Source organism: Periplaneta americana, chromosome 3 (genome assembly GCF_040183065.1).
Source record: "Periplaneta americana isolate PAMFEO1 chromosome 3, P.americana_PAMFEO1_priV1, whole genome shotgun sequence".
In the NCBI taxonomy this organism is placed as follows: Eukaryota; Metazoa; Arthropoda; class Insecta; order Blattodea; family Blattidae; genus Periplaneta; species Periplaneta americana.
This window is the reverse complement of record NC_091119.1, coordinates 102,725,902-102,753,876: the sequence shown is the minus strand read 5'-3', so window position 1 is coordinate 102,753,876 and position 27,975 is coordinate 102,725,902. Positions and strand designations below refer to the sequence as shown.

The following is a 27,975-nucleotide window of genomic DNA, read 5'->3' as shown; positions in this document are numbered from 1 at the left end:
ACTCTATGTATTCTGTGCTCGTTGGTTACTCGTTGGTTGCACCACAGTCTTATACACACAGTCGCGCAACTTCAACACTTTTTTTGCCAACATTCGCGTGCACTTTGTCGATCGATGCTCTATAATATATCTTCGAACATAATGTAAGTAACTACAACGTCATTGTATGTGACAGGGAGGGGTCATACATTTCGCATCAATTTTTTGTTTATCTCAATATTTGTTATCTGGAATTCAGTATGTGGTACTTTAAGCAAAATAATAATTAATTAATTATTAATTTGAAATTTTCGGTAGGTATTTTACTTGAAAATGGGGACTTTTTGCGTAGCATTTGGAGACTTTCAGCATTATCGTGTTGGCAGCAGCGGTAGTGCGAATTATAATATGAATATGAACATGGACTTACTAAATAACCGCGAATATGAATCAAATAAACGGAAATAAATTAATTTAATTTTATACAATGAATCGACCGGCAATAATTCGGAAATTAGACGACACTGTTGTTAATCGGATAGCAGTAGGAGAAATTATACAGCGCCCCGCTAATGCATTGAAGGAAATAGAAAACAGGCAAGTTTTTTTTTTTAACTTTACAGGTTATGTTGTTTTAAGGATATTATAATTACAATGTATATAGTTTACCAAAGGTTGCACTAAAGTATATCCTTGCTACTACATTATACTTTTGAATTTCAGTAAGAAGCCTACTAGTGGGTTACTTTATGATGCTGTATCAACATGTCAAGTTATTTAGCGTCTGAATGAAATGAAGGTGATAATGCCGATGAAATGAGGGGCGCGCTTCCGAACAGGGGCAGTGGCATTTCCCCTAAGGTTAGAGTCCATTTAGGTGTGTGTGTATTAATTGAAAAAAAAATGTCACATAAACATGCGTCCTATTTTCAATATTTTCTAGCCCCTTATTTTTTTATTAATATACAAACACCTAAACTGAGGTCTAACCTTAGTGGAAATGCCCTGTTTGGAAGCGCGCCCGTTAGTTTTGAGTAAATGCAAGATAAACGTATCAAAGTCGTATGAAAACTCCGAATTACCAAGTATCATTAGCCTGCCTATAAGCCCTGCAGACTTTGCGCTTGAACTTAGAGATACGACAGTTCTATTGTTTGATACAGAACTACCTGTAACTGAAAATTCAATTTTTGAGAGAGAACGGCAGTATTATTCTAGGGATGCGATTTGCTCCTATTGGGTTGAGGAGAAAAAACCTCGACCAGATAACTTGCCCCGACCGGGATTCGAACCGGGCCACCTGATTTCGCGGTCAGATGCGTTAATCGTTATCCACACCGGCCAAGAGGCCTACTATCTAGTGTAAACAGTGCCACATGAGGCGCAGAAGTTACATCTCTCCCCCTACATGTAGCTATATCATTTCAATTCCATTGTTTTCCACTTGTTAAAGGGAATCACAACACAAAAACATATTAGGCCTATATTTAGTTTGTCATATAGTTAGGTAAACTAGTGCTGAGGTATCAATGGTTATTAAAGGAGAAAAATTCGCTCCGGCGCCAGGGATCGAACTCGGGTCCTTGGTTCTACGTACCAAACGCTCTGACCACTAAGCTACGCCGAAGTTCAATCCACAGCACCGGATCGAATCACCCTTCTCTAGTGTTTTTTCCGGTGCTGTGATTGAACTTGCGTAGCTTAGTAGTTACAGCACTTGGTACGTAGAACCAAGGACCCTGGTCCGCACAGTGGTCTAAAATCCGTATTTAGGAGGACAAATGCAGAAAAATGACATGTAGAAAAATGAAATTAAATCCTTAAATTATTTTTCCTGTATAACTGAGTAACACCCAATTGATTACCTTAATCAGCGGAGGTGGCTGCATAGCGAGATAAGAGGCTGGTAACATGCCACATTTCGCCACCCAATATTTTTACTCAGCACGCGCCGCGAGTCTGCCGTTTTCCTTGTGCTGTAACTCTGTTGTAAGTGGTCGATTCCATTCATATTTAGTATCAACATGTCAAGTAGTTCTTTGGGTATGTAACACTGTTTGTTTTTGTTACATTTAATGTTATTATAGTATGTAAAATTAGCATGAATGGACACGGTACAAAATATAAATATAACCATTGAGTGCAGATTTTGCTAAGGTAGAGAAGAAAAAAAAAACCCCTGTGGTTCGTCCAAAAATGATTTTTTTTTTACTTCCTCTACTATTTAAGTTACCTCTATTTTAAATCTAATCTTAAGGTGCGCAGATTTGCGGAAGTAATAATTTATGAGCACTATTCTTTCGAGGTGCAGTAGTGCAATTTTTCTCGTTTGCAGTTAGGCCTATTTCAATATCTGTGAATCGAATCTGCTTTCGCAGTATAATACAGGGAATTCAAGATGACAGCTTGTTAATTATATACCAAATAAGCTTCCCGAGTGCCCAAAAGGTGCAATAGTATCTAAAATGTTACATTTTTCTCCCATAAGATAATTTATCGTTGGAGAGCAAGAGGATAAGGGATATGCGTTTTTTTAAACGAAATGGACATTGGCTTAGTGAGCTACTTATTAAATTAGGTTCTACTCGTGATAATAATAAACATTTATAGAAAACTTACCCCTGGAAAAAGTCGTGTCTGCCCAAAAAAGCTTTTCCATTACAGCAAGTATGAGGTCGAAACAAAGACAATCCAGAGAATTAGAGCTTGTATACAAAACAAGTTTACTACCTCTAACTACTGTGTAAAATTTCATAAAAATCTGTTAAATAAGAGAAAAGTTACTAATTTTGTCTAATAAGGAGTAGTTCCCCTTATACCAACGTAACGAGAGCTTGTACACAAAACATACATGCTACCTGTAACTACTGTGTAAAATTTCATAAAAATCTGTAAGTAGGAGAAAAGTAACTAATTTTGTCTAATTGCGCCCCCCTCTATAAGGGGTGGTTCCCCTTATACCAACGTAACGAGAGCTTGTACACAAAACATATATGCTACCTGTAACTACTGTGTAAAATTTCATAAAAATCTGTTAAGTAGGAGAAAAGTTACTAATTTTGTCTAATTGCGCCCCCCCTATAAGGGGTGGTTCCTCTTATACCAACGTAACGAGAGCTTGTACACGAAACATAGATGCTACCTGTAACTACTGTGTAAAATTTCATAAAATTCTGTTAAATAGGAGAAAAGTTACTAATTTTGTCTAATTGCGCCCCCTATAAGGGGTAGTTCCCCTTATACCAACGTAACGAGAGCTTGTACACAAAACATACATGCTACCTGTAACTACTGTGTAAAATTTCATAAAAATCTGTTAAGTAGGAGAAAAGTTACTAATTTTGTCTAATTGCGCCCCCCCCCCCCTATAAGCGGTGGTTCCCCTTATACGAACGTAACGAGAGCTTGCATACAAAACATATATGCTACATGTAACTACTGTGTAAAATTTCATAAAAATCTGTTAAATAGGAGAAAAGTTACTAAGTTTGTCTAATTGCGCCCCCCTATAAGGAGTGGTTCCCCTTATACGGACGTAACGAGAGCTTGTACACAAAACATATATGCTACCTGTAACTACTGTGTAAAATTTCATAAAAATCTGTTAAGTAGGAGAAAAGTTACTAATTTTGTCTAATTGCGCCCCCCTATAAGGGGTGGTTCCCCTTATACAAACGTAACGAGAGCTTGTACACAAAACATATATGCTACATGTAACTACTGTATAAAATTTCATAAAATTCTGTTAAGTAGGAGAAAAGTTACTAATTTTGTCTAATTGTGCCCTCCCCCCCTATAAGGGGTAGTTCCCCTTATACCAACGTAACGAGAGCTTGCATACAAAACATATATGCTACCTGTAACTACTGTGTAAAATTTCATAAAATCCTGTTAAATAGGAGAAAAGTTACTAATTTTGTCTAATTGCGCCCCCCTATAAGGGGTGGTTCCCCTTATACGAACGTAACGAGAGCTTGTACACAAAACATATATGTTACCTGTAACTACTGTGTAAAATTTCATAAAAATCTGTTAAGTAGGAGAAAAGTTACTAATTTTGTCTAATTGCGCCCCCCTATAAGGGGTGGTTCCCCTTATACCAACGTAACGAGAGCTTGTACACAAAACATATATGCTACATGTAACTACTGTATAAAATTTCATAAAATTCTGTTAAGTAGGAGAAAAGTTACTAATTTTGTCTAATTGCGCCCCCCTATAAGGGGTGGTTCCCCTTATACGAACGTAACGAGAGCTTGTACACAAAACATATATGCTACATGTAACTACTGTATAAAATTTCATAAAATCCTGTTAAGTAGGAGAAAAGTTACTAATTTTGTCTAATTGTGTCCCCCCTATAAGGGGTGGTTCTCATTATACGAACGTAACGAGAGCTTGCATACAAAACATATATGCTACATGTAACTACTGTGTAAAATTTCATAAAAATCTGTTAAGTAGGAGAAAAGTTACTAATTTTGTCTAATTGCTCCCCCCCCCTATAAGGGGTGGTTCCCCTTATACGGACGTAACGAGAGCTTGTACACAAAACATATATGCTACCTGTAACTACTGTGTAAAATTTCATAAAAATCTGTTAAGTAGGAGAAAAGTTACTTATTTTGTCTAATTGCGCCCCCCTATAAGGGGTGGTTCCCCTTATACGAACGTAACGAGAGCTTGTACACAAAACATATATGCTACATGTAACTACTGTATAAAATTTCATAAAATTCTGTTAAGTAGGAGAAAAGTTACTAATTTTGTCTAATTGTGCCCCCTATAAGGGGTAGTTCCCCTTATACCAACGTAACGAGAGCTTGCATACAATACATATATGCTACCTGTAACTACTGTGTAACATTTCATAAAAATCTGTTCGGTAGCTGAAAAGTTATTAATATGTCCGCTAAATTTGCATTCTGGACCACTGTGCGCCGGAGCAAATTTTTCTCCTTTAATAACCATTGTAACCATAACAGATCAATTCTGTAGGACCAAAAGTAAATCTTTACATAGCGCTGAGCTAATTCCTGTGTGCTTACACACCTTGCATATATGAATCTGTGACAGGTTAGGTTTGATTAATTTAGGCTTTTGTTATGCTTTGCATATACGATCAATTGCATTTCCACAAAAAAATGGCTAAACTAGGCTACCTCTGAGGTAGTTTCCTTCATACTGCGCTTATACACCTTGTATATACGAATCTATGAAGGTTAGGCTTGGTTAGTTTAAGCTTTTGTTATGCCTTGCATATACGATCAACTGCATCATCATAAGAAATTCTTTTTAAATTAAACGATTTTCACTTCTGAAATCACTTGAACTACCTCAGTGCTAGTTTCACTGCAAAAATCCTGGTAATTTGGTAGAAAAAGTTGGTCAATCTGAGGGACATCAGTGACAGGTTGGGTATGGTTTGTTGAGGTTTTTGGTACGCCTTGCATACTTATACGTTTTTTGATAGGCATATAAAAAACTTGAACAAACCAAACCTAACCTGTCCCAGATTCTACATGATGTCCGCCATATTGACCAACGTTTTATGCCGAATTATAAAATCCCTTATAAATTAGACGAATTTCACTTCCGAAATCACTGGAACTACCTCAGCGTCAGCACTAGTTTCACCATATAGTTTAACATAGGAAGGAATTACAATCAGTTTAATTCAAACGTGGCATCTGTACCTTCAAAAACACCCGAGGAAAGAGGGAGAAAAGCGAGTAGCCTACCTGATGACATCATTGGACTCGGCTGCCGGTGATAACATTGCATACATACACCTGTTTCTATGCAGATATATAAATCCCATTCATATTGAGATAAATTATAGTGTGCTATGGCTTCAGGGATCCAACCATCCACCGCTGTGGAGTAACAGTTAGCATGCCTGACCCTGAAATGAACGGGCCTGGGTTCAAATCCTGTTTGGGACAAGTTACCTGATTGAGGCTTTTTCCCACAACCCATTAAGTGCAAATGCTGAATAACTTTCGGCGCTGGAACCTGGACTCATTTTGCTGACATCATTCAGACGCTAGGTAATCTCAGCAGTTGAAAAAGCATCGTAAAATAACCCACTAAAAGAAGTATCCAACCGTACCAATTCAAACAGGAGAAATGCGATTTTGATAATATGTTGTTGTTGTTGTTTTCTAATGCCAGGAGTTTGACAGTAAAGTCATTTGACCTCTTGCACTCCAATATTTTTCAAAGATATTATCATGGCCAGCCACTGAAGCACAGATTTTGAGGTGTTGCGAATCCATTTCTTGGTTTGAGTTGCACAATGGGCAGTTAGGGGACTGATATATTCCAATTCTATGCAGGTGATTTTGATAATATAATTATAGTGATAATGAAGTGGAAACGTTAATAACTGTTGGGAGGGCATGTGGAAAGGATTGATGTAAATATGTCCATTGCATTGAAATGCCAACAGATATAGGGTTCCCAGACGTCCCGTAAAATATGGGATCACCCCATTTTTTGCTATTGCGTCCTGTTTCCCGAGAAAAGTCTTCGGGACAGCTTAGCTTTCTGTCCCGTATTTTAGAGTTCCAAACTGAGAAAAAACGGAAAAGTTACAATGTCGCACTTCATCATTGCAGATGACTGTAGATGGTCTGTTATGAAACAATATTATTGTGAGTTATTAATTTCTCAAGGCGAGTGATGGCAACACCAAACGTTTAGATGAAGTCTGGGTGGATGTTTTTAAAAGTACTGAAGGAGAACTCTCAAATTTATGCGTATCCCTGGAATGAATGCGTGTGCCAAAATATTATTTTCTTGCATGAATGCTCTATGGACTGATGATAAAAATAAATTGTCTGTAAAAACAGTAAAATTAATGCTTGTAAAATCATTCTTCAGTGAGGACTGTGTTGCTTTTCATGACATGATTCTTCAAAATAAACAATTGTTAAGTGAAATTCATTCTTTAGAGAAGTATTACAAGGCCAAGGCTGATTGATTTATAAGAATATTGTCACATGAGTAACTTAGTGTATTTTGTAACTATTTCTGTAATAACTTAGTAAAACCAATTTGAAAGCAACTTACATAAGGAAGCTTAAACTTAATGCAAGTAACTTATGCTCCCTAACAATTTTGTTTACTATTTGTTTACTTACCCTTAGTTAGTTGGTAAAGTGTTTGTGTAGTAAACTTCGCTACATACACAGTTTGAAAGATTGGTATATTTGGTGGATGTGCATATTAAACTTACTTAGTGATAATTGATAAGTGTCCCGTATTTTTTTTCCAATATGTCTGGGAACCCTAAACAGATAATGAGTGTGTTGTGTAGAAATGTAAAATGTGAGAACTGTAAAAACTGATACCTAAGGGTGTGTTACTGAAAACTCTTCCTTTAAAAAGCTTAGTATTTTGGATAATGATGTTCTAAATTTGACCTGCCATAATTTGAGCGCAAAAGACAAAAACAATAGTAAAAGACGTTTACTTTCACCAAGTAACCCTATAAATAAAACTTGGTATTATGTAAGTTACAAGTTGTGTAAATTCATGAACAGTTATTGGACACAAAAATCGAGTTGTCATACCATCTTGTGTATAGGATTGCCAACCATCCGGAATTTTTCCGGATTGTCGAAAAAAATTAAATTGTTTTCAGGACTCTTAATGTCTGGAATTTTGTTCATTGCAGTATTACATTCTGAAATTTCATATATATATATATATATATATATATATACAGAGTGTTCCGCTTATAAGTATAACAAAAGAAATAGCTATAACTTCTGAATTAATACAAGTATATAATTGAAACCAACTGCTACAAAGAATGAAAACTGGGAATTTTTGTTACCTTATGTTCCATAAACCTCAACATGGCTTCCATTGGTGGCACGGGAAATATCCAATCGGTATTCAACCTCGACCCAAGTGTTATGAAGCATCTGTGGTGTAACATTGTTGACAGCAGCATAAATTCTTTTTGTAAGTCTGCCAAATCACGTACTGGCGTCCTGTAGACCTGGTCCTTAACAAACCCCCACAGGAAAAAATCAGGTGGTGTTAGATCTGGTGATCTGGCAGGCCATGTGATGTACGGTGATCCTCTTCCGATCCATCTTGCAGGGAATTGTTCGTCTAAGAATGTGCGAACCATGTTGGCAAAGTGTGGTGGAGCCCCATCTTGCTGGAAAATTGCTCCATCTGGGAGTTGTGGCACAGCATACAGTTGCAACATATCCAGGTACGTGTTTGCAGTGACTATCTTTTCAGCAAAGAAATAGGGACCAATGATTCTGTCACGCATGATCCCACACCAAACATTCCATTTAGGGGAATCCCGTTGGTGTTCAATTACGACACTTGGATTTTCCGACCCCCAGATGCGACAATTGTGTCGGTTTACTTTTCCACTGACGTGGAAGGTTGCCTCATCTGAGAAACAGACTCGAGTTAGAAATGTGTCGTCATCGTCCACTTTATCCAACATTGTTTCTGCAAAGCGTTTTCGTTCCAGTTTATCATTCGGCGTAATCATCTGATGAAGTTGCAGCTTGTACGCTCGCAAACGCAATCTTTTATGGAGCACTGTATGCACTGTTGTTGGTGGGATGTTCAACTGCACACTAGCCTGTCGAATGGATTTCCGCGGGCTTCTCTGAAATGCCTCGCGAATGCGTTCGACATTTTCGTCAGACACTTTACGCTTGGAATGTTTACCTGCATTAGACAACAAACTTCCTGTTTCTCTGAGCTGCCTATCCCATTTCATTATTGAGACGTACGTCGGTACAGCTTCCCTCGGTCTAAGATTGTACTGACGGCGAAACAAGCGCTGTACACGAATTATGGATCTATGTTCTGCTAATGACACCACACAAAAGGCTTTCTGCTGTGGCGTCCACATGCTGACTGACTAAAGATACGATACGAATTCTCTTATTTAATGATCTGCGCATGCGTGAGTCTTCTAAAAATAAGTAACAACAATGGATTAAAACTTCCCAATTTCCTCTTTACAATGGTACCAATCTTAACCCATTTGCATGCATTGTTATGAAATTATAACTATTTCTTTTATTATACTTATAAGCGGAACACGGTGTATATATATATATATATTCACATTCAGTGTCCTTACTGAATATATTGCATGTTAATACAGAACTGGACTTTGAAAATGGTGCTACATTGTACCAAGAATATTGCCTATTGAAAGAGATGATGCCGATGCTGAAAGATCTACCAACTCAAGAACGCTGGCACACTGTTTTGAAGACATGTAATGTGCCAAATTTGGTATGCAGTTTTTATATATAGGTAGAAAGACAGTCTGAGATAAGTGAAAGGTTAGGTTTGATTTGGTTAGGTTTTTGGTATGAATTGTGTGTTTGGTTTTTGGTATATAGATATATAGGCCTAGATAGTCTTCGTAAGGTCTGAGAACAGTTGGAGGTTAGGTTTGGTTTGGTCAGGTTTTTGGTAGAGATGTATTGTGTTGGTAATATCCTGCTTTAAACAAGAGCAAATGGATTCTTTTTTGGAATGGGATATTGTGAAATTGTGTTGATACTGTATTGTTCTACGAACCCAACAGTGCCTGACAAGATTACAGAGTCAGTGTTGGCCCATAAATGCTCTCAAGCAGTAAGCAATCAGTTTCAGTTTGCTGAACAATCTCTCACAGCTGACAATGGAAACTGAAATAGGTAGCGTTATTTGTGTTGCAATGCATAAAGTGGGGAAACATCATGTTCATGAAATCGAGAATCCTTCAGACCTGAAATTTTCGCAGTGTGAGTCGAAAGCAGCATTCTGCAATCCATTCTGCGTTCTGTTACGCATCAGTATCACAGCTGTAGTTTTCGTCCGAATTTCTGCACTTGTTTTTTAAGGTACTACTGGTATTGTCAACACCATAACATAGTGTATTGACTGATATCTAGAAGGAACCCGATTTGATTCAGCTTCTTGCAGCACAGAGAAACTTTTGTCCATTTCCATGTGAAGGCAGTTGAGTGATTCCTTCATGACTTTCTCCATGTTTTGTCTAGCGGTTAATGTGATGTATTTCCAGCTCTCACCAGGCATAATTTTCTTTCGTCTTTGACATCTCTCAACCTCAACATACCCATATCACTTTTTACAGGGAGCAGTTGACTAAGTTCCTCTTTCGACATGAAAGTTATCTCTGACACCTTTCGTATCCAGGGTGGCATCGTGCAATTTCCTGCAGCCTCTTTTGAGCTCGATCAATTGAAATAAGTACTTTGTTCCAACAAAATTCTATAGGAAAAACAAAAAACATGGAGGCTCATGTGTATTTGTAAAACAAGTATAGAAGCAATACCATTTAGCCTACATTATTTGATAATGTTGAAGAACATTTTGAAACTAGCATGGTGGAATTCTCGAGTTTGAAACGAATTATAATCTGTATATATAGGACTCCCAGCAGTAATATCAGATCCTTATTGATAAATTGGATTTAATAATTCATACTTTGCGAAATAGAAACAAAAATATTATAATCATGGGTGATATAAATGTAGATTTTTAAAAATTATAATAATAATAATATTACTTGGAAATTACAACTAGTATTAAACACACATGGCTTAGAGGCAATAGTAAATGTCCCAACAAGAATAGGAAGCAGCAGTCAGTCAGCAGTTGGTCAAATAATACTAAACAAGGATTTGTGGAACTACAGTTCTAATGTAATAACAACTGGGTTCTATGATCATGAAGCTCAAATCTTGCAGTTACATCTAGAAGATAGGAATAAAAATAACTATAATAGTTCTGCTGTATACAAGAAAGTAAGATCCTTTAAGGAAGAAAATATTCAGTATCTAAATCATCTACTTGAGAAAGAATCTTGTAACTCCATATTCGAACAAACTTCAGTAAACCTTGCTTATGACGAATTCTTTAAAACATTCAATTATTATTATGAGACAGCTTTGCTTGAAATTAATATCAAATTTACAGACAATACAAAAAACTGGGTCACTACAGGGATAAGGGAATCCGGAAAGAGACTAAGATTTCTTAACAAAATATTAAAAGGGGGGAATGTCTCAAAAACGTTTAAAGATTATTATTATCATTACAAGAAAATTTATAATAAAGTAATAAGTCAAGCCAAAAAACTGCACAATGATAAATTTATAAATTCAGCTGGGAACAAGTCAAAAGCTATGTGGAAAGTTATTGAAGATGAACTCGGACAAAATAGTAATGATATAAAAAATATCAAACTAAAATGTGATGTGGAGAACTATGTGACATCAATAAAACAGCAAACATATTTAACGATTATTATGTAGGTATTGCAGAAACTGTTCTGGATAACAGCACACAGATTAAAAACAATAATATAACAAAACACAAGGATAATTGTAATAGCATATGTCTAAATTCTACTAATGAAACAGAAATTATGGAAATTATTAAACGACTTGGGAGTAAAAGATCAGCTGGCATCGATGGGATTCCAGATTTTCTTATCAAAAGATGTTTCCTAAATATAGTTACTCCTATAACTGCCATTGTAAATCTTTCACTGTCAATAAGCCAGTTCCCAGATAAGCTTAGTTTAAAGATGGCAAAAGCGAAACCCTTATATAAAAAAGGACCACAGATGGAAGTTCGAAATTATAGACCAATCTCCTTACTCTCTGTTTTTTCTAAGATAATTGAAAAGGTTATGCACAAGAGGCTTGTATCATTTTTAACCCAACATAATATAATTGTTGAAAACCAACATGGATTTTGTAAGGGTAAATCAACTAATACGGCAACTATAAACTTTTTAAAAAGAGTATATGAATCTATTGACAAGAAAGAAATAGGAATAGGATTATTTTTAGACCTCTCAAAAGCATTTGACCTAGTGGATCACACTATTTTGTTGGAAAAATTAAAAGCTATTGGAATTAGAGGCTTGGCACACAGTTGGTTTACTTCTTACCTGGAAAACCGTGAACAAAGGACAGAGATCACTTGTAAAGAAAATGGTAAAATAATAAATTATCTGTCTAAGAAAAAATGTATAGGTATGGTGTTTCACAGGGCTCAATTCTCGGACCAATTCTATTTTTGATATATATAAACGATTTAGAGTCATACATCAGCCATGGAGAACCAACTTTCTTTGCAGATGATACCAGTATCTTTTTATCAGGAAAAGATGTCAATACCATGCGTTTTCTTACAGAAAAGACTAGTGGAATGGTTTGAGAGAAACACACTGGTAATCAATAAGTCGAAAACCATAGCCATTTCTTTTCATCATTCACAAAACAATTATTCTGAGTGGCCAGTCATAGAACATCAAAATGAAACAATTCAATATTCTTACAGTACAAAATTTCTTGGTATATAGCTAGATGAACATTTAAAATGGTCTGTACACCTTCAGGAACTAGGAAAGAAATTAAGTAAAATTTGCTTTGCCTTGCGATTACTAATAAGAGCATCATCTATTGAATCTGCTCGCACATTGCACTTCGCATGCTTTCACTCTATCCTAACGTATGGTATAATCTTTTGGGGTAATTCACACAATGCAATCCAAATATTTAAACTACAAAAGAGAGCAATTAGAGCCATAGTTCAAGTGTCTCAAACTACCAGCTGCAGACCAGTCTTAAAAAAAATACATACCTTGTCATTACCCTGTATTTATATTTATCAAACTTTAAATTTTATCAAATGTAATTTGTATAGCTTTCTCAAAAATTCAGACACACACCAGCACAATACAAGAAATAAAGATAATATTTTTACTGAAAGTTTTAACACAACTCTATACAAAAAGTTTCATTCATGCTGGTCTTCGTATGTATAATGACGTACAAAATTATCTTAAAGAAATATCTGCACATAAAAAATTTAAGAAAGCTCTTTACAAAATTTTAATCAAAAACTGCTTTTACAGTATGAACGAATTTATTGAAAATTGACATAACTGAATAGAAAAGAATGCCTTACTTCAAAAATTTTACTTCCTCTTTTCCAGATCCTGACTTCGAGAAGGATGTCTTCTCATGAAGGACGCATAGGTCGAAATTGACTCTAGACTGCTAAATGAAATGTGATTTGTCTTGTAAAGTGTTATACCTGTTCTTGTGGTTGTTATTTGTTAATGTTGAAATTGTTTATAATTAATGTTGAAATTATTTATAATTAATGTTGAAATTTCGTATGTTGTATTTTAATTCTGTTATAGCGTAGTAATTATGTGTCACTTTTGACATGTCCCATATCATGTATGTGATCAGTTGGCTGCAGTAAATGAATATGTATATGAATATTAAAACTGATTACTGCTTGATATGAAGTTCAGACACATGATGTGTAAGATAAATAGCAAAAGCCTAAGACAGTGCTTTACAAAACCACTTTTAGGAATGGTCCTGCTTTTTGTGCCTAAAAACCTGGTCATCCTACAAGAAGCTTGTGTACAGTATAGGTAACTGTCACGCATCACTTCTTGTTCTCATCACATGAAGTATCTCTTCGATGTACTTGCTGATGGGTCTTACAGCTTCTTCTGTTGCACGCCACATACACATACTTTAGTCTCTAAACACACACCTTCATCTCAAACAGCAGAAATAATTAAAATGCTTTCTCAATTAATATCACTCAATAAAAGAATTGTATTCCAATGGATACCATCCCATTGTGGAATCCTGGGAAACGAGAATGTGGATGCTTTAGCAAAGAAGGGCAGCACTGCTACTTACGGACCTGTTACTAAATCTGCGTTTTACTCTGTGAAAAGATTTATTAAATCTACATACTTAGACTTTAACAAACAAAATTTGATAACACAATCTCAAGGGAAAAAATGGAACTCTCTGCATCAAAATCCACAGTTAATTCCTGATTTACCACGCAAATCGTCTGTAGCTGCATTTAGATTGGCAACAGGCCATGATTGTTTGGCCAAACATCTGCATAGAATTTGAATATATCAGTTCCCTAACTGCCCATTGTGCAACTCAAACCAAGAAATGGATTCGGAACACCTCAAAATCTGTGCTTCAGTGGCTGGCCATGATAATATCTTTGAAAAATATTGGAGTGCAAGAGGTCAAATGACTTTATTGTCAAATGCCTGGCATTAGAAAACAACAACAACATAATTTTTGACTCCAACTTTCAAACCACAGGAATAACAAATTACAGTTTTTCTCAGTGCTGCGTTTCGAGCAAGTAGATGTAGAAGATTTCGATTATTCTGAAAAATGTCGTCATCAATAGATCTGTTTTGCTACATGTATACCCACTAGTGATTGCTACAATTTACAAACATTGCCGAGTTACCTCCTTATTCTTTGACAAACACCACTTCTATGTCCAGCATTATTGTAGCAGTGGGATCAATAATCTCATAATTATATCCATTTCATCCACTTATAGCTTGCTTCAACCAAGCTCTCCTCATCCTTCTGATTTATTTCAATGAAGCCAAGGAAAGACTCTCCAACAAATAGACTACTGTTTTTTTTTTCTCAAAATCAATTTCCATGTAGCGTATCTCAGACAATTGCTCTCGATGTGCTTGATCAGGACTCGAGTAAAACATTAACTTGACTTCTTGTATGCTTCTTAGCAGGGAAAGGATTTATATGTAAATACATATTTACTTATAAAGCTAATATAATTTATATTTTGCATTATCTTTATGTTTCACAATGTGTAGGGTTGAAAAATCCTACTTTTATTTTCCATATTTTTCCATATTTTAGAGTTTAGTACATATTTTCGTTAATTTCCATATATTTTCCATATTTCATATAAAACAGTCCATATTATATTAGGTTTAACAATAAAACAAAACAAAATTCCATTAACTTTTAAAAATACATTTCAACAATAGAGATTTAAACACATGTTCAGTAATCCCTTTAACATCAGAGTTATTTGAAAATTAGCAGTCCTATCAACAATGGGAAAGTAAGTTACAAAACTGTATTAATTTAATTTAAAATTTTTAACAGACTTCAGTTGTGCAGCTCAACAGTTAAATGCCAGTCAGAGTACACATAGGTTCAGTTTTGTAAATCATACTATAAAGACGGTAAATATGCCAAAAGTACGTCATTCAGTCAATTTAAAATCAAAACTAACAAGTTACATTTCAGAATTTAAAGAAGATGGTTTATCAACTGACAATAAAATATTATTTTGTAATTTGTGTCAGTGTGCAGTATCATCTACACAAAAGTTCCTGGTGCAACAACACATTACAACTAGTAAACATCAGGCCAACAAACAACTAAATTCCAAGCAGAGACAATTGTTTTTAACACAACCAACAACATCGAATGTAAGATCTGAGTTTAACATCGACCTGTGCCGTTCTCTCATCTCTGCTGATATTCCTCTCTACAAACTAAAGAATAAGGTCTTCAGGGAATTCCTTGAAAAATATACTCAACATACAATCCCGGATGAGTCAACACTTAGGAAGACGTATGCTCCATCCATCTACGATGAGACAATACAGAAGATAAGAGATGAAATTAAAGATAGTTCAATTTGGGTTTCCATTGATGAGACTCCCGACAAAGAAGGTAGACTTGTTGGTAATGTAGTTATCGGTTTGTTAAGTGAACAATATTCTGAACGAATTCTTTTACATTGTGATGTTCTAGAAAAGTGCAATAACAAAACTATAGTTAAACTGTTCAACGAAGCTATGGGTATCCTGTGGCCAAAGGGTATTATGTACGATAATGTGTTATTCTTTATTAGCGATGCTGCCCCTTATATGGTCAAAGCTGGACAAGCATTATCTGTTGTATATCCTAAATTGACTCATTTTACTTGTGTGGTGCATGCATTTCATCGTGTGGCAGAAGTGGTCAGAGACAATTTCCCTAAAGTAGATTTGTTGATTTCATCAGTGAAAAAAGTATTTCTCAAAGCTCCCAGTAGAGTTAACGTGTTGAAAGAAATGTACCCTGAAATTCCATTGCCACCAAAGCCAATTTTAACTAGATGGGGTACATGGCTAGAAGCAGTTGAATATTATGCCGAACATATAGACTCTATTAACAATGTTCTCCTTGCATTGGACTCTGAAGATGCAGTCTCAATTGATACTGCGAAAACAGTTACCTGTGACATAAGTGTGAAGAATGACTTAGCTCACATTCAGCATACATTTTCATGCATCATAAAAACGCTCAAAAGTCTCCAAAATAGGCACCTTTCACTATCTGAAAGTTTTGAAATTATAAATAGTACTGTGGAACAACTGAATCGTGGTAGAGGTAAAGTTGCAGATGCAGTAAGAGCTAAGGTGGACACTGTACTTTCAAAAAACCCTGGATATGAAGAACTACAAAAGGTTGTTGCTGTGATGAGTGGTGAATCAACAGTGAAGATTAACTTGGACTTATCCCCAGCAGACATTGTGAAATTGAATTATGTACCAGTTACTTCTTGTGACGTCGAACGCTCTTTTAGTCAGTATAAATCTATCCTCAGAGACAATAGAAGAAGATTCACTTTTCAGCACTTGAAAGAAATGTTTGTAACCTATTGTTATGGTAACAGACAATAAAAATTGTGTTTTGTTGAAACTACATTGGAAGATAAGGTACGTCCATTATATTTTTTGTTTAGTTTGATTAAAATGTACCAATATTTAACGTACATAGTCATTTTTTTATAATTTTAAGTCCATATTTAATTCCATATTTTGGTAAAAATAACTACATATATATTTACATATTTCATATATTTTTAGTCCATATAAATCCGTTCCCTGCTTCTTAGTAACCTCTGCCGAACGTTGATTGCCATTAGGTGGATGAATTCATTCTGAACCCTTGGTGAAAGCTAAGATGTTGATTCAGGATGTTTTTCTTTATGAACTAGTTGTTGTTTCATGACAGAATCAAAGAGGTCAGGAAATTACTCATTAAAAAGCCATCAGGCATCTGAAATGCTTTGCAGAGGTAAGTTTTGTGTGTGCTATAGGGGATTTTACGCAATGGACTCTCCTCAAGATTTCACGCCACTTTTTCAAAGTACTTGAACAAAATTGGAGTTATTTCTTCATCACTTTGTCCATTGTGCAGTCTTCAGGAAGAAATGGGTCAGAATAATTTTCAATTTTTCAAAGATGCTCAGTCCTTTCCTCTAAATCCACTTTGTGTGGAAAATATTGGAGAAGAAGAGAGTTAATCAGTGGCTTCACTGCTAAAATTAACAACAACACATTTCTGCGGAAAATTCATTAAAGTAGTGGAGAGGAATTCAAAATCAGTACCATTACTGCTACAAAAGGTATTACAATTGAAGGGTTTTTTGAAAAAAAAATCATAGTCCAAAAAAATACAAATTTCAGATATTAAGCATATGGCGAGTGTATTGTAGCGCCATCTACAGAATTAGCCTAGTTGTTAGGGGGAAAAAAACACCGTAAGCCTATGTTGTAAGAGTGGAAATTTTCACTGGTTTTCATAAAGCAACCATAGTCCAAAGATTTTTTTTTTTTTTGTGAAAACAGTCATTGTCCAGCCAGGACGATTGTAGCATTTACAAACATCCCTTGTGGTCACTGATTGAGAAGAAACTGCCTTCTGAAGGATGCACTGAAAGGAATTGTGAACGGGAGAAAAGTTCTGGGCAGAAGAAGATATTACATGATAGACATTAAGATATATGGATCATATGCGGAGACTAAGAGGAAGGCAGAAAATAGAAAAGACTAGAAAAGCTGGGTTTGCAGTGAAAGACCTGCCCCTGGGCAGAACACTATGAATGAATGAATCACCTTGAAATATGCATTCAATTTTAAACTGTAGTAGATTCGCTGCAAAAACCACCTCAGAGAAAAATACTTTGGCACGTGAATTGTTGTATTAGTTATGGTCGTTATGGACTACTGTATTGTATTGTATTTATCAACATTCCATGTATTCGTACATTGCTTCACAGCTAGAATATGGAACAAGTCAAAAGGCTTAACACTACTATAAAGTCTTAATTCATAGTTACAGTCTAGTGGAAATATATACAGAAGAGGTTTACAATAGAGAGTACTAGTACAACACAAAGTTTTATTATCAATTTCATGAAGCGTTGTTGAATGTCATGAATTCACCTACAGAATAGGAGGCGTGAGAAATTAGGTACTTCTTTAATTTGACCTTAAATAATCTTATGTTTTGAGTTTAATTTTTATATCGATATGGAGGCTATTAAAAATGTTTATACATCTTGATTATTTAAAAAATTTTTACTGCCATATAACACACTCCTTTTTGAAAGCACGATAGACTTGCCGATGGAGTATGAAAGTCATCTTTAGGTGCAGAAGTAATGCCATGGAAGAAATGTAAGCAAGTAAAGAAACAGGAATAAAGAAACAGAAGATTAAAGGGGAGGCACACTTCAGCCACAACAGAGTATTTTTTCCTAAAACAACCATTGTCCACGGTTACCTATATTTACTCATGTATTTCTATGAGACAATTTACATTATAAAATATGTACTTCAGTTTTCCCAAGTTTTTATAACACCTTAAGAAGTGGCATGATGAATTTTAACAAGACCTTCAAGTGTCAGCAACACTCCTGCCGGATAGTTTCTTGTTTCTCCTGAAAAATGTATGTTTTTGGACTCTTGTTGTTTAGTCAACTGTCCAAAGACAGGTCTGAACCTCACAAGTGATACCAAGAAGGCACTATTTATGAGGCAAGTAAGCCAGGAGATAATGGGGTAGGGTGACCAGTTCCTTTCCCCTCCATTGCATACATCACTGACTAGCTACATATTACACTAGTCAGACTTCAGATGTATACAAACAATTGTTCTTCCTCTGACACATATCAAGTGAGATGTACTGTCTGACAATAGATGTACATATCAGCCAGAACCTCAACCAGGACTATGCTTGTTTTTTGAAAAAAACTCTTCAATTAATCATTACTCTTTTTTATCTTTTCACCTGCATTAGACCTATTTGTTATGTATTTGTGTTTGAGCAGTGTCATTTCTTTGTATTGGAAAAAAAAATGTCCTCAGGTGCAGTTACATGTTGGATATTTGGATACCAAGTAACAATTCTTATAAGACATAATTGGAATACATAATTTTTGTAGCATTTTGATTCAATTAGAATCTTTAAACTTCATGATTACTGGTTCACAAGATTCAAATTTTTTTCCTTGCATTCTTAATTTAACTTTTTTTTTCTTTGCATCCTTAATTTTAAGTCTAAACTAAAATGCTGTTCAACTTGGACCATCCCTATACAAGCATTATAATTCTTAGCTATACATACTGATACTGAATAAAACTTTCTGGAATTACATAATTTTTCATAATTAGCAGCATTCACTGATAGGCTTATATTATGCATAATGTGAACTTGTCATTGCAGTTTGAATGCCTGTGCCACTGCAATAAAAACCATAGTGAAGTCGGGCAAGCAAACTTCAGAAGTTTGAAGATTTGTGTACAATAGCAGCATACAGTTTCAGAGGAGAGCATTAGCCATATTGCCATAACCACCAAGACAGCAAGTGGTCAGTGTGCGTACAGGTAACTTTATGAATCATGATAATGTCACATGTTATTATTTGTTAATGGCATGAATGATTTTGACATACTTGTATAATTTTTTTCTCATAGTTTTCGATATAGAAGAGGATAGATCATATTATTCACAAGTGCATAGTTACCGCATTATTATTACCTGATTTATATAAAAGAGAAAGGAATTAGACAGTCTGGAAGTTTTAGTACAGTGAAACCACTACAAGGCGGAAGTGCCATGGTCCTCATTTTTGTTGTTGTTGTGAACATGTTTTCGTATTATTCAGATATGAAGTTAAAATGAAATATTTTGTCACATAATTGAAAAACAAAATGACATGCCACAAACTGCAATAAGTACAACATATTCTGTTTAACAACTTACTTACAAATGGCTTTTAACATTTAGAAGCCGCAAGACCTGTACCACTATTGCACGCAAATTTCTAACTCTTAAGCAGGAGTTCGTATACCTGCATAATCAGGCAAATTCGTGTTGGGTTCGTTAGCCGAGTGGTTTAAGGTGCACAAGCTATGTCCGGCCAGCATATCGTGCCTAAGATCACAGGTTCGCGTCCTAGTCACTGCAGTCAATTGAGTCTGTGGTAAAGGATGGGGAGGACCCATGTAAAACAGTCAGTGTAATGGTACGCATACGGAGTTTCAGTTGACTGCAGTTGAAATGATTTTGTTCCTTTTGGGGGGGGGATTTTTTAATTATTGTAATCAAATGCAGTGTCCTTAATGTTGTATGAAATTAAAGAATATCAACGTATTTTATGTATCATATACAATTTATAACATAATTTATAAGATATAAAGAACATAGAAATATCTCCCATGAAATTTCTCATTGTGCTTTCAGTGAACACATATCCAATAATCAACATTACTTTTACAGACATTAACTCAGACATGGAAATTTTACATATGAATAGGAAAGGTAAATTATTAAATATTCTGGAGTCTATTGAAATATACAAAGACAAATTCATTAATTCTCATAATTTGAATGAAAAAGCAATTTATGAAAAAAACATTCTCTTTGACCTTTATATTACTTCCGATTTGAATAGGAAAAGACTAACGTAGTATTAGTCTGTCCTTCCCTCAAGCCAAGCAACAACACGGTTCGATCACCTGAACCACACCGGTGAGTCATTCATCCAAGTCGCAATTTTGTCCATTCTCCTTTTATTTTTATTTTTTAAATATGATCTGTGTAAACTTTTTATCAGAAGAATGTACATATATTATAAGATTTTAACTTTTTAACATGTCAGTTCTATTATCACATTTTTATTCAATCTCATACATTATTATAATTTCTTATATCATTTTTAAATGTTATATGCATATATAGAAGACATAACAGTATTGCTTATTTAGAAATCAATTATACTTTATATTTTTAACTTTTCTAATCAGTGAAAGACTTTTATAAAGTATCACAACTTATGATATCTTCTATTTTTCCATTTGTCACTTTTTAATCTTTGAAATATAACTAAACAAGAGATTAATTATAATTGCTTTCGTTTTGCTGTCATGGTAATTAGTCACTGAAGATGGAGACTATAACTAACATCTTTAATAGTTTTATTGTACTTATTAGTGTTCATACAACTGAAAGATATCACCTGTAATGTATTTTATATAATATCATGTCATGATCATAATACTAGCTATACCACTATAATGGTAGCTCGGCTCTTAAAGGTTAAGGAACCCGGAGGTTCATTGCCACCCTCACATAAGCCCATTATCGGTCCTTATCCTGAGCAAGATTAATTCAGTCTCCACAATCATATCTCACCTCCCTCAAATTCATTTTAATATTATCCTCTCATCAATGTCTCAGCCTCCCCAAAGATCTTTTTCTCTCCAGTCTCCCAACTAACACTGTGTATGCATTTCTGGATTCGCCCATATGTGCTACATGCCCTATCCATCTCAAACGTCTGGATTTAATGTTCCTAATTATGTCAGGTGAAGAATAAAATGCGTGCAGTTGTGCGTTGTGTAACTTTCTCCATTCTTCTGTAACTTCATCCCTCTTTGCTCTAAATATTTCCCTAAGCACCTTATTCTCAAGCACCCTTAACTTCTGTTCCTCTCTCAAAGTGAGAGTCCAAGCTTATTTTGGGGTTTCGTAACAAGCTGTTTTTTATGGTGATGGTTTGTTAGCCAACCCCCAAGCTGGAGGACCACACCATATCTGGAGGCCATCTCCTCTATCCGCAACCTGAGGACGCGCCATACAGTGGTGATAGAGACCCACAATACAGGGATTCTGTTTAACACTCACATTAAATCAGCTTTCTATTACTTACTCCATTGGTGAGTCATCTTGATGAGGTCACTTTCTGCATAAATGTTTCTGGTACTCACTTATTAAACACTCCACTGTAAGGCTGTACTGTGTACATTTGTACATCACTCACTTCCCTACACACCTGCTTCGAAACAATTTTGTGCCTCAAAATTAAGCTTTCGGATATATTCCACAACATTTTGGTACTACATACAGGTCAGAGCAAATAAGTAAGACCAGAGGGGTCGCCTACTCTGTTTGGCTCATTACGCAGGCTAATCTGTTGCATTCTGCTGCTGTTTCTGATAACATCAATGTTTAGTTTACATATAGGGCAGACGTCTTGCTTTTGTATCTTCTCCTCAGATGGTGGGGACTGCTGGGCGCGTATGTCTGACATAGTTGATCAATATGCTCTTCGCCTGCAGAGTGTTAAATCCACTACCACTTGTAAGCTCTTCCTTTCGTACAGCCCTTTGGCCGTGCACAGTTAGTATGGCATTGCCTTGGTGTTCTTGTTTTGGTTTCTTAGTCGTATTTAGCACAAACTGTCGCGTATTAACAATCACTAACACTTACTGCACGACCTCCCTGAATATAGCCTACACTCTTGATTTACATAACTGAACCTTCTTAAGTCACAGTTTTTTATACCCCTCACATAATGCACTCACACATTCTGTGACATGATACAAATGTTGTGTGTATTAAAATCATTCAAACAGCATAGCAATAATAAATTATGTCTTTTTTCTGCCATGAAACATAATGACTTGAAATATGCTTGATTTTAATTGTTGAATATATCTCTTGTGTTGTGATAATGTTAATTTTATTGTTTGTGTGCATTGAAACAACCGGAAGTGAAATATTCTCAAATTTTTATAGGAGTTCACTTGTTTTGAATCTCTGTTTTGTTTTATATATTCGATTTCTGTTATCAGTGTTCACGATTGCTCTTTGAGATAATTTTACAAGAACACTCTGAGTAGAGAGACAGTGTTGGCGGTAATATAATTATACTGTACACTTGGGATACCTAATTGAGTTCAGGCCATTCAAATGTCTTGTGTACACTCCCACCCCCCTATAGGTTTGCAGCTCACCAAGTAGTACAGCTGTCAACAGAGTTTTCCTGTTAATTATTATAAGTTAATTCAAGTCTCATATGTCCAGCTTCCTCCAAATACAAACTCAGAAAATTAGTTTATGCCAACTAATACATCTCCTCTGGTTGCATTATTTTTACTATAAATATAACTATAAATAAAATAAATCTGTGATGCAACAACCCACGGAGGACCAAGGCTTATGGTCAATCAGCTGGACTGCTGGCCTCATGCCCACATGCCACAGTAAAGGTGAATAGTCATCCAACCAGTACGGGTGTGACGGCAGAATGATGATCCCCCAGCCATTATAGCTGAATTTAACTGCATAAATATAACTAGAACCAAATAATGTATTTGAAATACGAGGCGCATCCAGAAAGTAAGTTTCCCTATTTTTTAAAAAAAAAGAACACACACTTTCAGGAAAACATTTATTGGCAACAGGTACAGCAATGTTTCAGCTATTTTTCAACATAGCCACCATCAGAATTGAGACACTTGTCGTATTACTCTGTGAAAAGATTTATTAAATCTACATACTTAGACTTCAACAAACAAAATTTAATAACACAATCCCAAGGGAAAAAATAGAACTTTCTGCATCAAAATCCACAGTTAATTCCCGATTTACCACGAAAATCGTCTGTAGCTGCATTTAGATTGGCAACAGGCCATGATTGTTTGGCCAAACACCTGCATAGAATTTGAATATATCAGTCCCCTAACTGTCCATTGTGCAACTCAAACCAAGAAATGGATTCGGAACATCTCAAAATCTGTGCTTCAGTGGCTGGTCATGATAATATCTTTGAAAAATATTGGAGTGCAAGAGGTCAAATGACTTCATTGTCAAATGCCTGGCATTAGAAAACAACAACAACTTTTGTATCCCTCTTTCGTAGAACTCTGCCGCCTGTAAATAGAACCAGCGTGTGACAGACATCTTCAGCTCTTTCGTTGCCAAAATGCTCACTGGAGGACAGGAATTTCTTGAGGTGCAAGAAAACGTGAAAATCGCTGGGAGCAAGATCAGGACTGTAGGGTGGGTGATCAAACAATTCCCAGCCAAATTCCGTCAAAACAGCTGCTGTGCGCCGAGCCGTATGTGGACGAGCATTGTCATGGAGGAGCACAACACCTGCAGTAAGCATTCCACGCCTCTTATTTTGAATGGCACGTCGCAATTTTCGCAGTGTTTCACAGTAACGGTCAGCGTTCACTGGAAGGAAGTCAATGAGCAGAATGCCCTTCCTGTCCCAGAACACCGTGCACATCACTTTTCGTACCGACAGCGTCTGTTTGAATTTCGTCCTGACCGGAGATCCACTATGCCGCCAATGCATTGACTGCTGCTTGGTTTCCGGGGTGAAGTGCGAAATCCAAGTCTCATCGCCCGTGACAATCCTGTCGAGGAACTCGTCGCCGTCATCATGATACCGTTGCAGAAATGTCAGTGCTGCTCCTAAACGTTGCATTTTGTGTTCGGGTGTCAGGTTTTTCGGCACCCACCTGGCACACACTTTTTTGAATAGCAGGTGCTTAGTGACAATCTCATGCAACAAGGATCGCGATATCTGCGGAAAATGGCTGCTCAGCTCCGTAATCGTGAAGCGACGGTTCTCCATGATGCACTGCTGCATCAGCTCAACACGATCATCATTGATGAGGGACGGTCGCCCACTGCGCTCTTCATCTTGGACACTTTGACGACCTTCGGAAAACTGCCTACACCAGCGACGCACCATCTGCTTACTCATGATGTTCGGCCCATAGACCTGACAGAGCTGCCGATGAATTTCAATTGGCGCAATGCTTTGTGCATTAAAGAACTTTATCACCGTCCAAACCTCGCAGGTGGTGGGAGAAGGAATAAGGCTTCCATTTCGGACCACTGCTGCCACGCTACTGGCACCAGGCGGGACCTGTCCGGCTGGCATATGATTGATACGTCATAGATCTGTTACGCATGCGCAATTGACACGGCTAATTACGTTTACTTTCAAGGGGAAAAAATCGGGAAACTTACTTTCTGGATGTGCCTCGTAAGTGTTCCGAAGTAGAGACTTCTTACTCGTGTCTTAGCAGCTCAAGTGGTATGGCACATAGTAATTGATAACACATGTTCATGTAATCAGTTTTGTTAATTCAGATTTCATTTTAAACATTAAGTATTCGATTACTAAGACACGATGAAGTCGTCTCATTGTCATATTGCTACTCTCTTTTTTTGGCTAACAAATTATGATAATAGTGATTTCATTACTTTTCAGTTTAGTACAGTTTCTTTGTTGTTGCAAGAAATAGTCTGGTAAATAACTGGTTTTTCTAGTTTAGTGTTTAGGTTATCTCAGGTTCATGGATTGAACTCTGATTGAGAGCAGTGTTGATAGGAATACTGTGCTCAATTAGGAAGGAAGTGTCAGGGCTTGCAAAAGTACCCTAATCCAAGAAAATGAGTAGATGCAAGAAGAACTTGCTGCTATGAACCACCTAATGCCGATTACAGGGCGATTCGAAAGCATGGTCTTGAGCTGTTCGTATTGTGCAGAGCGGGTAGAAGCCAACGTGAGCATTAAATATTCTGTGTTTTATATAGTTATGATCGCGTTTTATCCCCAGGAAAGACCCGGTACTCTATTTGATAGATGACTAAGTCAACCTTGTGGCTGTTCTGGAATTCTGTCGTATGATTTCATTCCTGTTCTTTGGTATAGATTTTGTACTTCAACATGTAGGCTCTAATTTTATGTAATTAACGCCAGTTTAGCACTAAAGGAGCCTCTATTGTGACATTTAATTAATGTAATTTCTAACTAAAAACCACAGAACAGCAGGAGAGAGAGAGAGAGAGAATATTTTTTGTAAGGAACTTTATTAAACATGTTCCATTACAGTTTGTAATACTACACGTTCTGATTTACATCAATATTGCATGGCGAGAGATAGGGTGGGGGGTAGGTTTTTTTCAATCATGTTGTGTTATTAGTTACTCTGCAACAAGGTTCACGTTACGTTACATGCGCTGTGATAAATCTCACTCGAAATGTCATCAAGCGAAGCCGAGTGCACATGAACGTTGCTGATAGTTTGTGCAGCTCCTCTTGCATCTACTCTACTCCTCGCCAAGCAAGTTCCTTGCTGCACTAAAGTTGTCCCTGTGGATGCATCTTGATTGAGACTGCAGCTGTCTCATGGGGCTGCAAAACAGAACAGAAATAAGCTTTTATGGACTGTAGTGTTTAGAGAAGTTAAAATAAATCTCCTCTCCCATATTCGTCTTTAGACTTTGGCTCAGTGATCCAGATTTGTCAGACATAATGAGTCCAAACAGAGTAGTTGACTACCTGTCTGCTCTGAAGATGGAACCTTATGTAGTTCTGAAATGGAAATGTCAACACTGTGAATACCCAGGTGCCTAATTCTAACCTCCTCTCCCATTGTAAGTGAATTAAACTTGGATTTACACTTAAATTGTAGTATTGTATTCTAAATAGCTACAGCATTAATTTTCCATTCAGGAATTTTCAGATTTAAATTTTACCAAGTCCATGCGAAATTGGTTGGTGGCTTACTTTTGTGCTGAGTACTTAACAGTGAATTTGTAATTTGTGGTCTCTTTCTCCAGAATTAGTAATACAGATGAAAATGTTGCCTTTATTCATTTTAATTTATGAACGAAAAACTTGTTTTTTTTTTTTTTACATACAGTAAATAGCTTTTTTTGGTACATAAAGTAAATATATTACGTAGGTCATCTGCTTTATTTCTTCATCACATGATAGTCACATTTAAAATTTTTGCCACCTAAAAATCTGTTGCCTTTAGCCAAGATTGAACTCCTATTTGTTTTCTCTATTGCTGCAGCATCAGTAAACAAATGTACAAATTGTAACAAATTGACGTTTATAACATGTTGGCAGCATTGAAGAAGACCTTTGAGCAGATGTACATCCCACAAGAACGTCAACCATTAATATACATGAGTCTGTAGTTGGACCCTAGGAATGTGGATGTGAATGTCCACCCAGCCAAACATGAAGTGCACTTTCTACACGAAGATTCCGTTATTGATAAAGTGAGAAGTGCAGTGGAGTCCAAGCTGTTGGGCTGTAATGCAGCAAGGAAGTTCTATGCACAGGTAAGGCATGGAAAGCAGTAAATTGTAGCACAAAGAGAAAATTACGTGCACAGATAAGTGACCTAGAACAGTGGATTGTAATACAGATGAATTCTACCCAAAGTTCAGTTATCAGGAGCCGTTGATTGCAGTACAGTACATCAAAGCTTTCCACAGAGATAAGTAGTCAGGAATAGTTGACTGTAACATATCGAGAAAGTTCCACACATGGCTAAGTGATCAGGAACAGTGAACTGTGGTGTAATCAAGTAAATACTGATTATAAAAACACTCTAAGTCACATTTTGGTTGAAAATAAGTGGAGCATTGTAATGACTGCGTCACACATAGATACATCAGTCTGAGCAGAAAAACAACCGAAGTGACAGTTAATACTGTGAAGCACAAGGCATCAATATTCATCTGAAGTGCAGGATTTCAGTTGTTTTTCCAATAAACAGGAAACAGTTGGCACTACTGCAGAACTGCTCTTTATCTGAGTACAGTACTATACACGTCCAGTTGCATGTGTGTTCACTGGTGTTTATAGCAAGAAAAGAACAAAACATTCTTCGGAATATAGAAGAAATGTTGAAAAGGCCAGAATTCATGGTGGAGAACATATGAACCACAGTGGTAAGAATGTTCCTAAAAAGTGAATAGTGAAGACTGCAAATGCCAGAAAGAGGGTTTAATCCGACAACAAGGTATTTAAGGGTGGTATTCATAGACATTTCGTAGCACGCGCTACGAGCGTACTAAGCTAGCCCCGGCTATCCGGCTGTGGTTACTAGTACAGAATTCAAATCATATCCTATCACTAACACTGGTTTATGAATATGAAAAAACGCTAATAATCCACCGAAAGCCCGCACTAAAAATGTCTATAAAT

General features: G+C 36.3%; 1 long non-coding RNA gene across 1 annotated transcript; it reads left to right on the top strand.

The window, feature by feature from the left end:
• The first annotated feature begins 54 nt into the window (after positions 1–54).
• On the top strand, positions 55–27,098 carry LOC138696343 (uncharacterized). Its single transcript, XR_011331345.1, has 3 exons — positions 55–143; positions 19,386–19,546; positions 26,887–27,098. It is a non-coding gene; the product is annotated as an uncharacterized lncRNA (long non-coding RNA).
• The last annotated feature ends 877 nt before the right edge of the window (positions 27,099–27,975 follow it).